Below are 13493 nucleotides of genomic sequence, written 5' to 3'. Positions count from 1 at the left end.
TAGACTAAATCACTGAACACCGACTTCTCTGCTCTTTGAGGTGGACTATTAGGTGGATAGTTGTATGATTTTTTTTTCCGTGGGGAGTTATGAATGAAATTGTACTCACCTTACACAGGGCACTGACAGTAGACCAAAGACATCATTCCACCCAAGCTTAGCCTAGTGAACCTGTGGGTTTGTGAAGCATTTACAAGTTTTCTATGTTAAAGGAGTGTGGGGGAGGGGTTGCTTGCAGAAGCATGGGATGCTCAAAGGCAGCTGCACCATGGAAAAGCTCTCCTCAGCATGAGTGATGGCTCAAAAAGATGTAGCCCATAGAGCTCTTTGTATCTTCCAAAGAGCTTGTCAGAGTCTCTTTCTTAGCAGCTTTAAAACACAGAGTCTGGCTGGGCAGTGGTGGTACACGCCTTTAATCCTAGCACTCGGGAGGCAGAGCCAGGTGGATCTCTGTGAGTTCAAGGCCAGCCTGGGCTGCAGAGTGAGTTCCAGGAAAGGTGCAAAGCTACACAGAGAAATCCTGTCTCGAAAAACGGAAACAACAACAACAAAAAAGGGCGGGGGGGGGGGGGGAGTCTGTAAATTTTAGGAACTTCCTGAGGCTTCTGAGGTTTGTTCTTTACTTCCCGAGTCTTATTCAGCTCACCTCCAGGAGGGAGTGCTTCAATTAAGATGAAATGCTACATAACCACGGTCTATAGGGACTTGCAGGTATTGATGCCCAGTGTAATCCTCCTCCAGTCCACACTAACTTTTGGTTATTTGACTTGGTTTAGGCCGTGGGATACTGTCAAGTGTGCTGTGAGCAGTCTTGATTGTCATTGTGTGCTGGAAATCACCTTCTTTGGATCTAGATGCCATACAAGAAGAACAAAATAAGCTAGTCTTTTTTTTTTTTTTTGAGAAGCACCCTAAGATTATTTGTACAGCGAGGTGCAGCCATGCCAATATTATAGTTGAACTCAATCACGAATCCATTTTTCCAGTCAAATGCAACCGCAAAGGCATTCTGGTTATGACCAGAGCTGCCAAATCACCCACAGACTCCTGAGAATAAGTTGGTATAGTTTCAAGCCCCTGCTTTTGGGGAGTGGTTTTCCATGTAGTGACTGATAACTGAAACACTCTCTGTAATGACATAACATGGCGGGACTTCACCTCACAGCACAACTGTGCCAATCAGAGTGAGCACACTCCTCAGTCCCCTGTGCAAGTGGGCAGCTGGAGGGTGGGGGCCTGGAGAAGAGATTTCAGAGAGCCTAAAGTCACACTTCTTTCGGCAGAGAAATCTATCAGAAGGCACCTGGGTGATTTCCCGAAGAGAAAGCCAGCACTGTGGAGGTTAGCCTGTGGGGAAAAACAAAAAACAAAAAACAAACAAACAAACAAACAAAAAAACCAAAAAACCAAAAAAAAAAAAAAAACCCAAACAGAACAAGATACCAAACAAACACAAAAATACAGGAACACCGACCGCCTCCCACAGTAATTACACTCATGTTGCTATTTGCTGTCCTACTAGTGATTATAATAGAAAATCAGGACAATTTATATTTTTAGAAACCAGTGTTTTATTTGGAAAATGTCAGTTGTCAATTGCACCCTAATGGTGTTTTTCTAAAATGTGTGGTTGGTAACATGAGCAGGGTAGAGCTTTGGGTTCTTTTAAGAGAACTTTGAGCAGTTGACTAAGCATTCTGGGTACAATTGTGTCTGAAGGGATTTAGACATTCTGTTTTGTGCTACAAAGTTCTGATGTGTGACACATGACATCCTCTAATTGGATGGGTGGCTTCAGTACATGTCCTGACACCACTTTATCCTCTGACTCAGTTTCTCTTTTCTGAATGGTTTTTTTTTGTTTACTATGTTTGAATGAAGGTAGGGCATTGGAAAGTATCACAATTCTTCATGAGAAAATACATATAATTCATGCTGGGAGGACAGGAATACAAAAGAAAATCCAACCCAAAGAACTAGGTTTTAAGAATCCCACTTTTTAAGAGTAGTTCTAGAGTTACTGAACACGCCAAGTGAGCCATACAGAGATTTTCACATCCTCTGTATGTCTACTTTTCCTGATGCTGTGAGAATGTACCTGACAGAAGTAACTTAAGAGAGAAAACTTGTTCTGGCTCATAGTTCTCGTCGTCGTAATAGGAAGGGGTGGTGGAATTCCTGGCAGGGGGAGTGTGCGGCAGGAACTGTTCATGTCTTGGTGGATCAGGAAACAAAGATGATACTGTATGTGGGGTCAGTCCACATCCTGCGAAGTTCTTCCCCCAGTGTCCCCTTCCACCAACTCCTAAAGGTCTCATGACCTCCTCAAACACTGTCACTAGCCAGGGACCAGGTGTTCCAGAATGTGAGCCTTGAGGGGACATTTTAGATTTTTACCGTAACATACTCCATCCCACTGGCATAGGCATAGACTCCCTCACTGTCAAAGTGCTGCATCTGAATGCTGTTATGATTAATGACTGTGCATCGATACAGTACTGTCACCCAATATCTAGAATTTACATTAGGGTTCAGCCTTGGTTGTTTATTCATGGGTTTTGACAAATGTATAATGATATATATAACACACACACACACACACACACACACACACACACACACACACACTCATTCCCACCATTATAGTCCATAAAGAATAGTTTAGTTGACCTAAAATAACCTGTGTTCCATCTCTTCATCCTCCCCTCTCCTCGGCTCCTTCTACTGTCTCTACAGTGGTGCCTTTTCCTGAATATCGTTAGTCGGATTCCTACAGTACTTAGCTCTCAGAATGCCTCTTTCTTAAGATTTCTCCTTGGCATTCCATGTCTTGAGAGTACATTTCTTTTCTGAGCTCAATAATATCTCACTGCCTGGATACGCCATGTTTACCCATTAATCTGCCAAAAGACACCTTTGCTGTATCCCAATTACGACAACAAAGGACAAAGCTATTATAAATATCCGTGTGTAGGTCTCCATGTAGATGCAAATGTATAGCTTGTGTGGGTAAATACCAAAGAGCCTGCCTCCTGCATGCTGTGGCTCATGTAGCTTTGTAAGGAAGTGACAAATTGTCTTCTAAGGGAAATTCTCACTAGCAGTGTTGAAAAGCTCTTATTCCAAACCCATGACGTCATGTTCTTCTTTAAGTTCGAGGTTTCTATGGCGTCTTAGCATTGTTTTCACTTGCAATTCTGTGATGACATATGGTGTTGAACATCTTTCCACACCCCCTTTTCCCCTGGTTTATGTCTTTTTTGGTGAGGTGTCTGCTGGAATATTTGGCTTGTTTTAAAAATTGGATTGTTTGTCTTCCTTGTGTTGACTTTCAAGACTTTGTATATTTTGGAAAATGGTTCATTATAAGATATATATATATATATATATATATATATATATATGTATATATATAATAAATACTTTCTCCTAGAATAGTTTTATAAAAATAATAATGGTTAAAGGCTGAAATTGATCTTTGCATTGTATAATTAAGAATGATTTGGAAAAGAATAAATGGAAACATATTAACTATCATGATCAAGTTTGGAGAAAGACTGTTAAGACATTGATTCTTTTCAAAAAATAACAATTTTATGTGAAGGAGAGACTGTAATAAAGTTTCTTTCTGAGTTCAAAATATGCTTGTGAGGGGGCCAGAGTGATGGGTTGGTGGGCACATTGCTTGTTGTGTGAGAATGAGGGCCTGAATTCAGTTCCCTCTTACCAAAGTAAAAGCTGGGCATGGCTATTTCCTGCCTGTAAACCCAGCACTTGAGGAGGGGACAGAGACAAGAGAATTCCTGGGCACAGAGTCAAGATGAAACCTGGAGCTCTAGATTCAGTGAGAGACCATGTCTCAAAATATAAGATGGAGAGCCACACAGGAGGAGACATGAAGTCAGTCCTTGGCCTCTACATGTGTACTCATATATACACACACATGCGTGAGCATTTGAATACACATGAATAGACATGCCACAAGCATACAAAAAATGTAGCTGTGAAATTCACCAAAAGACAGACTTTCTAATTGATTAATTAGGCGGTTTGAGCAGAGGTGATCTGTGGGGAAGGGGACTTGTTGGTACATGTCTGCTGTTTGCCCTCTCTTGGTTTTTGTGTTTGTCTCCCCCGCTGGCCTGTGAGCTCCTGAGATAATGTCTTCCTAACATGTTTATCTTCATGCAGAAAGGATAAGACATGGTAGATCCTAAAAAGTGTTTCTTCACTGAGTAAATAAATGCACTTATCTCTTGCTTTCTGCAGGAGGTTGAAATCTGCAGGGTTCTAGAATTCCCCATAGGTTAAACAAAAAACAAAAAACAAAATAAACAAATAAAACTATTACTGTGGATTCTCAAGTCCTCCACAGAAAACAGTGTAGTATTTGCGTATAAACCTTTCTACATCCTACCTTACAGATCTTACATGTTAAGTCATCTCTAGGTCCCCTGTAAGATCTATCACCATGCAAATAGTTGTTGAACTGTGTTGTTTAGGAGCAATGCTAAGAAAAAGCAGTGTGTGAGGGTACAGTGCAGTTTGGTTTTGCTAGGATCAAATCTAGAACCTTGCACATAGCGAGCAAGTGCTTTATCACAGAACTAAAGCCCCGTCCTTTGCAGACAGGGTATCATCATGTAACCCAGGCTGGCTTTTTTAAATTAACTTTTTTCTTACAATATATTTTGATTGTGTTTTCTCCCCCACAACTCCTCCCAGATCCTCTCCTCCTCCCTACCCATCCAACTTCACGTTCTTTCTTTCTCTGTTACAAAACAAAAATAAAACAAAAAAACCAGAAATAATAATAAACAAAACCCAACAAGACAAAAAATACTAAAACAACAACAATAAAAGAAACAACTCCCCCCCCAAAGCCCCCAAAACATGTGTTTTTGTGTTGGTCCATTTGTGTTGGTCAACTGTTCTGGGCATGGCGCCTGTATTGGAGTGTGGTTGAAATACCCGTGATACCCCATTGAATAAAACTTATTTCCCCTTTCCCAGTAGGAAACTGCAAACAGCTTTTTGGATAGGGGTAGGACTTTGTGTCCACTTCCCCTTCTCGGCAAACGACACCATCATCTGAGCCAAGTGGTGGTCTACAGAGTGGGAAACAATTCTTTCCCCATTCTATATCTGATAGAGAATTAGTATCCAGAATATATAAAGAACTAAAAAATAAAAAATAAATAACCCAATCAAAAATGGACTATAGAACTAAACAGAATTCTCAAGATATGAAACACAAATGGTTGAGAAACATTTTTAAAATGTTCGACACCCTTAGCCTTCAGGGAAATGCAAAATAAAATTAAGATTCCATCTTACCCTGATTAGAACAGGCAAGATCAATAAGACGAAGGACAGCACATGCTATCAAGGATTTGGGGAAAGAGGAACTCCTGGCTAGTGGGAGTGCAAACTGGTGCAGCCACTATGGAGACTAGTGTGACCTTGAACTCTTCGTAGGCCCCAGCTGGCCTTGAACCTGTGCCCCTCTGGCTTCCATCTCCTGAGTGCTAGGACCACAGATTTGCCAGATTTCCAAATGCAATTGTTTGAGGATTTCCTTTTAAAAAGTGAAACATGACTAAAAAGATGATTTGTCTTTAAAAAAAGTGTTTTTTATTATCTTTGGAGTCTTCAGCAAGACTTAATTACTTCTTTATAATATGAATATTTTATAGAGTTCATTCCTAAAAGATTAATCATCAACCTAACCTAAGTACCCCAGTAGTTTGGTCTTAATTCACTGATTCATCATTTGTCAACACTAAGAAGAACTCTCTCTCCAGGTACACTTAAAAACAAAGCATGCTATTAAGTATTCACTAAGTTTTTACCTGTGTGCAAAATCCACAGAAACAAAGAAAAATAATATGAAGTATCTTTATGAGAGGGATGATTTCATAAGTATTCTGGGTTTGGGAAATTGCAGTCTCTGTGGCGAGGCTTACAGTTAATGAATACAAATAGTGAATCAGTTCCCCCAGACAGCCATACAGCATGGTTATTCTGTCTAAGAGCAGATACCATGTTCTAAGACCACATACCAACCCAGCGAGAACAGAATGACAAGTTCTGTTGGGGAAACACACACACACACACACACACACACACACACACACACACACACACACACACACACACACTGTATTTGGCCAGGAATCATAAATTTGATGGTTTCAGCACCAGCACAACCTGTAAATTTGTACTTATCTTCCTCCGCTAAAATTTCTCTGGTTATCACCCTTTTTGTGCCACCACTGATTGGCTCTTGTCATACACACCTGTGAACCGGATAACAGATGCAGTAAACACCATCTGTCTGCCTGAAAGAGCTGCCACCGCCAAGTTGTCACTCATGATGCCTGGTTGGTATGAAAGTGTTCTTGTTCCACCTAAGGCCCATGGCATCAGCAAAAGGACAGTTTGATGAACACATAATGTAAGGAGGGGCTCCATAGCCTAGTTTGAGTTGAAGGTCTCCAAGAACAGTTTGTGGAAAGCGCTCCAGCAGGAAGTCCTGTTTGTAATTGTTCAGCACAAGGACATCTGGACTACTCATACTTCCCACTCAGGATTGTCTAAAAGTCACATCTTTTTCATAATCAGCAGTATCTGGACTCACTGGAGGGGAGAGGCAATGTGAGTGCATCATGAAACCATATCTCCCTCAGAGAACTCTGTTGGATGCTCTATCTGATGCTGGCTGATTCATCATTACCCAGAGGCCTCCAGGACCACTCCCATTTCCATGTCTAACATCAACTGCCTAAGTGTTTTCTACCTGTGGTTATTTGAATTTGTGGATGTTGAACCTACTGACACAGTGGGCTAAATGCATATGATGCCTACTAATTTAAAAATATTCTAAAGGGAGAGGGGAGTCCTGAAAAATTATTGATAAACATCTGTGGCTTGAACATCTGGGGGAACGTATCAGATTGCAGTTAGGAGCTTGGCTTTGAAATGTGTATGATCGCCAGGTGGTGGTGACACACGCTTTTAATCCCAGCACTCGGGAGGCAGAGCCAGGCGATCTCTGTGAGTTCGAGGCTAGCCTGGGCTACCAAGTGAGTTCCAGGAAAGGCGCAAAGCTACACAGAGAAACCCTGTCTCGAAAAACCAAAAAAAAAAAAAAAAAAATGTGTGTGATCTAACTTTGAGTTCTGAATTAGACCACAGGTAATGCCTGTCTCGTGGGGTACTCAAGAGGTTGAAATAAGAACATGGACGCACAGTGAGTGGGAGAAGGTCAACCAGTCTCTGTAATCTCAACAAACTTGACATGATTTGCAAACTATAAATTGTGTTTGCAGGAGTCAATGCCAGCTCTCTCTGGAGGAGACCGACTAACCCCTAGAATTCAGAGGCCCAGTTAGAAGTAGGTTGACTCTGATAGCACATAAGAGCAAGCCTTGACTTGGCACAGGGCATCCTGGGATAGCATGGTTTCTATGACATTTTCTCTCTGTACCACGAGTGGTCATAGGACAAGAACACGTGAATGTAAGTTTCTCTTGTGAGGCAGGCGTATCTGACCATGCTCATGTCAGGGGTAAGTACAGGACCAAGATATGGGCTGGCTTTGGTTCCAGGTGGCCATCTTTGGAAGGAATCCTCTTGTCCTTATAGATCCTAACTAAGCAAGATACTTTTGGAACCCAAGATACCAACTCCTTTGATTCACATCACCTGTGGGTCCCTTTGTTTTCTGTCTGTAGTCATAAAACTACTAACAGTAAGAAAATGTTGTTACTTTTGTTATTCCTAAATCCTGGCCACAGTTTGCTCCATGGTCTGATGGGGAAGAGCCTGCTGAAGAGACAAAATGTTTAATCATGTGTGTTATTGATGTTTTTAGAAGATGTCTAAACATGGACTCTTGAGAATTGCTGCACAGCCCATAATTAAAAGACTTCAGTGTAGAACTCTAGAGGCAGATGGCCATGTAAACAAATCATGTCGGTGTCTGTAATGGGTATCTAGAAAGGAAGACTCCTTAAGTGAAGAGCTGGCATAAGGCTTGCAGGAGAAGACTCTTGCTCCAGTCAGAAAGTGGAGCCAGCTTAGATGTCCCTCAAGAGTCTTAAAGAAAAGGGAAGTCATGGTGTTTTCAGGAAAATGGATGCAAATGGAAATCATCATGTTAAGTGAAATAAGTCAGAAAGATAAGTGGAACCTAGCTTAAATGATATATGTGTGTATTAGTGCATCTAAAGGGGGCTCATTAGAGGGGAGGCAACAGTGTTAGGGGAAATGGGAAAAGAGAAAGCAATGGATAATGCGATAAGAAAGCAGAGGATGAGGCGGGCATATCTCAGTGAAGGAAGGAAGCCACCCAGAGGGAGCAGCAAGCAGGTGAGGGCAGCGTGGGAGAGGAAAGAACCACAAAGCTATAATGACGTGGATATGAAACTCATTACACTGTGTGCTAACCTAAAACATTCATAAAAAATAAGTCCCTCATTCTAGGCTTGATTTCCACAGAATATTGGACCTAAGTGTGAGTCTCAAGGGCAGAAACATTGGTCGTGTTCTGAGTGGACGTGCAGTTCACACCGCCTCATGGCCAGCCAACTGCCTTTGTAAACGTGCTGTGCAAACATAAGGAGTTTTCCTATCTGATGCTAGCCTGGTCCCACTGGCAATGAGTTATGAGCTATAGTGTGATGCATATTTTAACACATACAGACAAAGACTGTCATGTGTATTCATCCATCTAGGCCCCCTCCTCCCCGTGGTGATATTTTAATTGTGCTGAAATGTGATTTTATTTGTATGTTAATAAATAAAGTTTGCCTGGAGATCAGAGGTCATAGCGAGCCAGGGACAGCAGTCAGGCAGTGGTAGCCCATGCCCTTAATCTGTTCACATGGCAGGCAGAGTCTCCGTGTGGTCAAGGACACAGCCAAGCGTGGTGACATGAGCCTTTAATCCCAGTACCAACCATAGAGACCAGGAGGTCTGTATAGATAGGCAGTGACAAGGAAGTCATGTGGCTGGGCTTAGAGCCAATGAGAAAGCAGAACAGGAAAGCAATAAAAACACAAGTCGGACATAGAAGGTCCCTCTCTCTCGGGGGAAGCTACTGCTGGTGGTAAGCTAAAGCTAGGTGGCTCTTGCTCTGATCCCTTTGGCTTCAACTCTGTATTTGGCTCCGTGTTTCTTATTGAATAAGACTGTTTAGAAATTCGTCTACACCTCCCCTCTATTCATTCATCCCCACACCCACATATCTATCTATCTGTCTGTCTGTCTACCTTACTGACCTACCTACCTATCCAGAATAAGATCTCTCTTACCTTTTGTCAAGTTTCCTGGGACTGGCTGTTCTGTGGATTCTTAAGATAGTCAGTTTTATTGTGTGTTTGGTATAACCAGAACTAGTAAATGCAACCTTGATCCTTCAAGGTGTTTTTAGATGTTGCATAGACAATACATGTTTAGTGTTCATAAAACCTCAAATATGGCCCAGTTGCTCATGAGGACAAAGAAGAGAAGAATAGCTACAGCCTGAGTTAAGAACTATATTTAATAAATAGTATGTGAACAGATTCTCCCTGAGAATATTAACAAAAAAATCAGGTAACGCTGAAATGTCCATCATCATCTTGATTGCATTTTTCCATCCAAATACAACTATCAGTTTTACAAACATTGAGAGAGAGAGAGAGAGAGACAGAGAGACAGAGACAGAGACAGAGAGAGACAGAGAGATAGAGAGACAGAGAGACAGAGACACAGAGAGAGATCTTTAGTAGGGGATTATTTTTGGAGTCTGTTTTGAAAATAAATGGCACTGTACTTCATGTGTCTTTCTGAAGATTGCTTTTTTATCATTGCATGTACCATAACAGAATACCACAAGCTGGGCAAATTAAACAGAATTTCTTTTCCTCACAGTCATGGAGGGTGGAAATCCAAGCAGGGCTGGATTCTGATGAGGTCTCTCTCCTCAGCTTGCAGAACAAATCTCCATAGTGTGTCTTCGTATGACTTCTCTATGCTGGAGGAGATGAGAGGGAGGAATGGTTATGAGGTCCCTCTTCTTCTAAGAACAAGAGCCCTGTCTCATTGAAGCCCCACCCTTATGACCCGTTTTAACCTTAATCACATCAGAGTTTGGGGCTTCAGCCTACAGGTAGTGGAGGGACACAGTGCTGTCCACAGGGATCAGGCAGTACGCAGCAGGATGTCCTGTGGGTCTTTCACTACACACAGACCTGTGATTGGCAAGTGTCCCCGCCATTCCAGATGCTGTCTTTCATTTCTCCACAGCTTCTTATGAAGTCAAAAGTTTTAGTTTTGGTGAAGTCCAAATTATTTTAAAATTAGTTGTTGGTGTTTTTTTTTTTTTTTTTTTTTTTTTTTTTTTGTGTGTGTGTGTGTGTGTGTGTGTGTGTGTGCGCGCGCGCGTGATATCTGAGAACCATTGTTTAATCTAAGATCATCTATTTTCTTCTAAGAGCTTTGTAATTTGTTTTATACTTAGGTCTGTGTGGTTCCCTCTATCCCTGACTCCTTCCTTCCTTCCTTCCTTCCTTCCTTCCTTCCTTCCTTCCTTCCTTCCTTCCTTCCTTCCCTCCCTCCCTCCCTCCCTCCTTCCTTCCTTCCTTATATCCTTCCCTCCATCCTTCCTTCTTTCCTTCCTTCCATCCTTCCTTCCTTCCTTTCTTGCTTGCTTCCTTCCTTCCTCCCCTCCTTTTCTGTCTCCTTCAACAGCCCAGGGCAGCCTCAGCTCCTGGCAATCCCTTCTGCCTCAGCCTTTTCTGTACTCAGCTTCACTGATAGTTTTTTAATAAATTTTTGCTTTTTTCTGAGATGGCGGCTTGCTTTGTGGCCCAGCTTGGTCTTGAACCCTTCTTTTGAAGATTTATTTCTAAATCATGTGTATGTCTGTGTGAGTATGTACACATGAGTGCAGGTGCCTGGAAGCTGGATGGGACACCAAACCAGGGTTCTCCGCTGGATGGTACCTCATTTCTCCCTGATCCTGTAACCAACCCCTATTGGATGTATGCAAGTTATCTCAGAAATAAACCTGTCTTGATTGCCAGATAAATTATGTGGAATTGTCTTGCTAATATCAGTAATACACCACTGCTCTAGCTCAGTGTACAGAAGGGAAGGCATGGTGAGTTAGTTCATGGTAGCAGGTGGAAGCTTCTCACATATTTTGCATCAAGCAGGTATAATCCTGCACTAACATGACATTCTTGAATTTATCTAGCACATGCATTGATGTTTTCCTTTTTTTATTAAATATCTTGTATAATTTTCTGAATCACTGACCAACTTTAAAAAATATTTATTTGTGCCTGTGCATGTATGCATGTTGTATGAGTGTAGGACAAAGGACAACTTTGGGAAGTCAGTTCTTTCCTTTGACCATTTAGGCCTCTGGGGTAGAACTCAGGGACTCAGGGTTGGTGGCAAGTGTGTTTACCAAACAAGCCATCTTGTTGGTCTGCTGAACAACTTATTGTATGAAAAAATTTGCACCCTTAGTTTAAGGGTTATATAATTTCCCCTTCTAAATCTGCCATAAAAATGAAGGAACTGGCATGCATTCACCTAAGTGGACTGTAAGTGTTATAGACATACCAATATATGCCTGGCTTAAAAAATTGTTCACTCAGTTTAAAGATGAATCTGATGTAATTTCTGTCCCACTTTGTATGTAAAAATGGTTAAATATAGAGAGTTTCCTTTTCACATTAAAACCTACTACCTTTCATTTGGGAGGTTCTTGGCTAACAGTTTGTGATGACTAAAAAAATATTACTCTTTTATCTTAAGCTTTTGATTTTAAAAATATTTTTCCATTTTAGAGGAATACAAACATGTTCCAAAGGACATTAGAATTTTTTCATGATTGCCCCTCATTTTTATTTTTAAGCTGTATCTTCCTCCCAATTAGATATTTTTTGTACAATTGAAAAATTCTAATTAATTTAGTGTGTGTGTGTGTGTGTGTGTGTGTGTGTGTGTGTATGTGTAGAAAGCATACCCTTAATGGCCTGTTCCCCAGGCTAGTCATTGTCCCAAAGTTTTCACAGCCACAGCCTACGAGGGACACTATACATTCAAGCCACAACAGTAGTCAAGCCTGCATCTACATCAGGTTTTATTTCATATTTATACTTTTTTGTATTGAGTATCAAACACAGGGCCTCATCCATGCTAAGAAAGCTCCCTACATTGTGGATAGTTCTTCAGTCCTTTTTTTTTAAAATCTTCATTTTGAGGCAGGTCTTTGCTACATTGCCCAGGACGGTCTCTAACCCTTTCTGTATCTTAGGCTAGCCTTTGATTTGTGGTCTTCCTCCCTTAGAGTCTCAGGTAGCTGGGATTACAGGCTAGTTTTAAATGCTAAATCGTATGTGTGCATTGAAAAGAAAGCAAAGGTTTCCTCCTGGGTGGCCAGCTCAGGGTACAGTAGATAGAAGCACACGGAAGCTGGCCCCTGCTATGCTAAGAAAGCACTGATTGATTGATTGATTGATTGATTGATTGATTGTGTGTGTGTGTGTGTGTGTGTGTGTGTGTGTGTGTATGTGTGTAAAACTAATCCAGTGTTGGGACTTTCCTCGTGAGAATCTACTATCCATGGCAGCATCCCTTTCTGGGTCTAAAGTCCCTCCTCCTAAGTTCTTCTAGGAAAGTCATGTTTCAAAAGTCCAGAACTTTCCCTATTGAGTTTTTCCTGGTTCACAAATGCATTGGCATTCTCTAGAACTCTGTGAGCAAGGCCCTGAATGGGAACTCAGTTCTCAGCTGAGGTAACATCTGGGGTCTTGCTCTTCATGGGGCAATTAATACTGCAAATATCTTTCCTGCCTGTATTCCAATCTCTCCAAGGAAATGATATGAAAACATCTTTGGTCAAGGTTCAGCCTATGTTTTCAAGCCCAATCTAGAAATGAATATTTAAAGACAAAAGCCAGTATTTTAATAACTGGCACAATTATGACCAGAAGAATAAGCCTGTATATTTTTTTTATCTTTTGCAAAGATTTAAAAAATTCATTTGGGATAATGACCACCATTTATTATTGTCTTTACAATATGCGAGAGTGTTAATGCTATGTATAACGTTTTATTCAATTTTTACGATCATCTTATAAGATAGGTATTATTAACTATGTGGTGGCTGATCTTGGTTGTCAACTTGACAACATCTGGAATGAGCTAAAACTCAAGCTGCTGAGCCCTCCCATGAGGGATTTTCTTTTTCTTCCTGATATAGGATTTCTCTGTGTAGCTCTGGTTGTCCTGGAACTCACTTGTAGACCAGGCTGGCCTTGAACTCAGAAATCTGCCTGCTTCTGCCTCCTGAGTTTTGGGGATTAAAGGTGTGCACCACCACCACCACCACCATCACTGTGAGGAATTTTCTTAGTCAGATATTTTGAGTAGGGTGACCCAACCTGATGCAGGAAGGCCCAGCCCTCTGTGGGCGGCACCATTCCTTAGAC

The 13493-nt window shown here is 41.4% G+C and overlaps 1 pseudogene; it reads right to left on the bottom strand.

Annotated features, from left to right (window-relative positions):
- Positions 1-5848: 5848 nt before the first annotated feature.
- LOC128118730 (pecanex-like protein 4) overlaps positions 5849-13493 on the bottom strand; it is a 70486-nt pseudogene continuing 62841 nt past the window's right edge.

This window comes from Peromyscus californicus, unplaced genomic scaffold (genome assembly GCF_007827085.1).
Source record: "Peromyscus californicus insignis strain IS unplaced genomic scaffold, ASM782708v3 Scaffold_22__1_contigs__length_63687245, whole genome shotgun sequence".
Taxonomy (NCBI): Eukaryota; Metazoa; Chordata; class Mammalia; order Rodentia; family Cricetidae; genus Peromyscus; species Peromyscus californicus.
The sequence above is the reverse complement of the archived record's forward strand: the minus strand, read 5'-3'. Positions and strand labels throughout refer to the sequence as shown.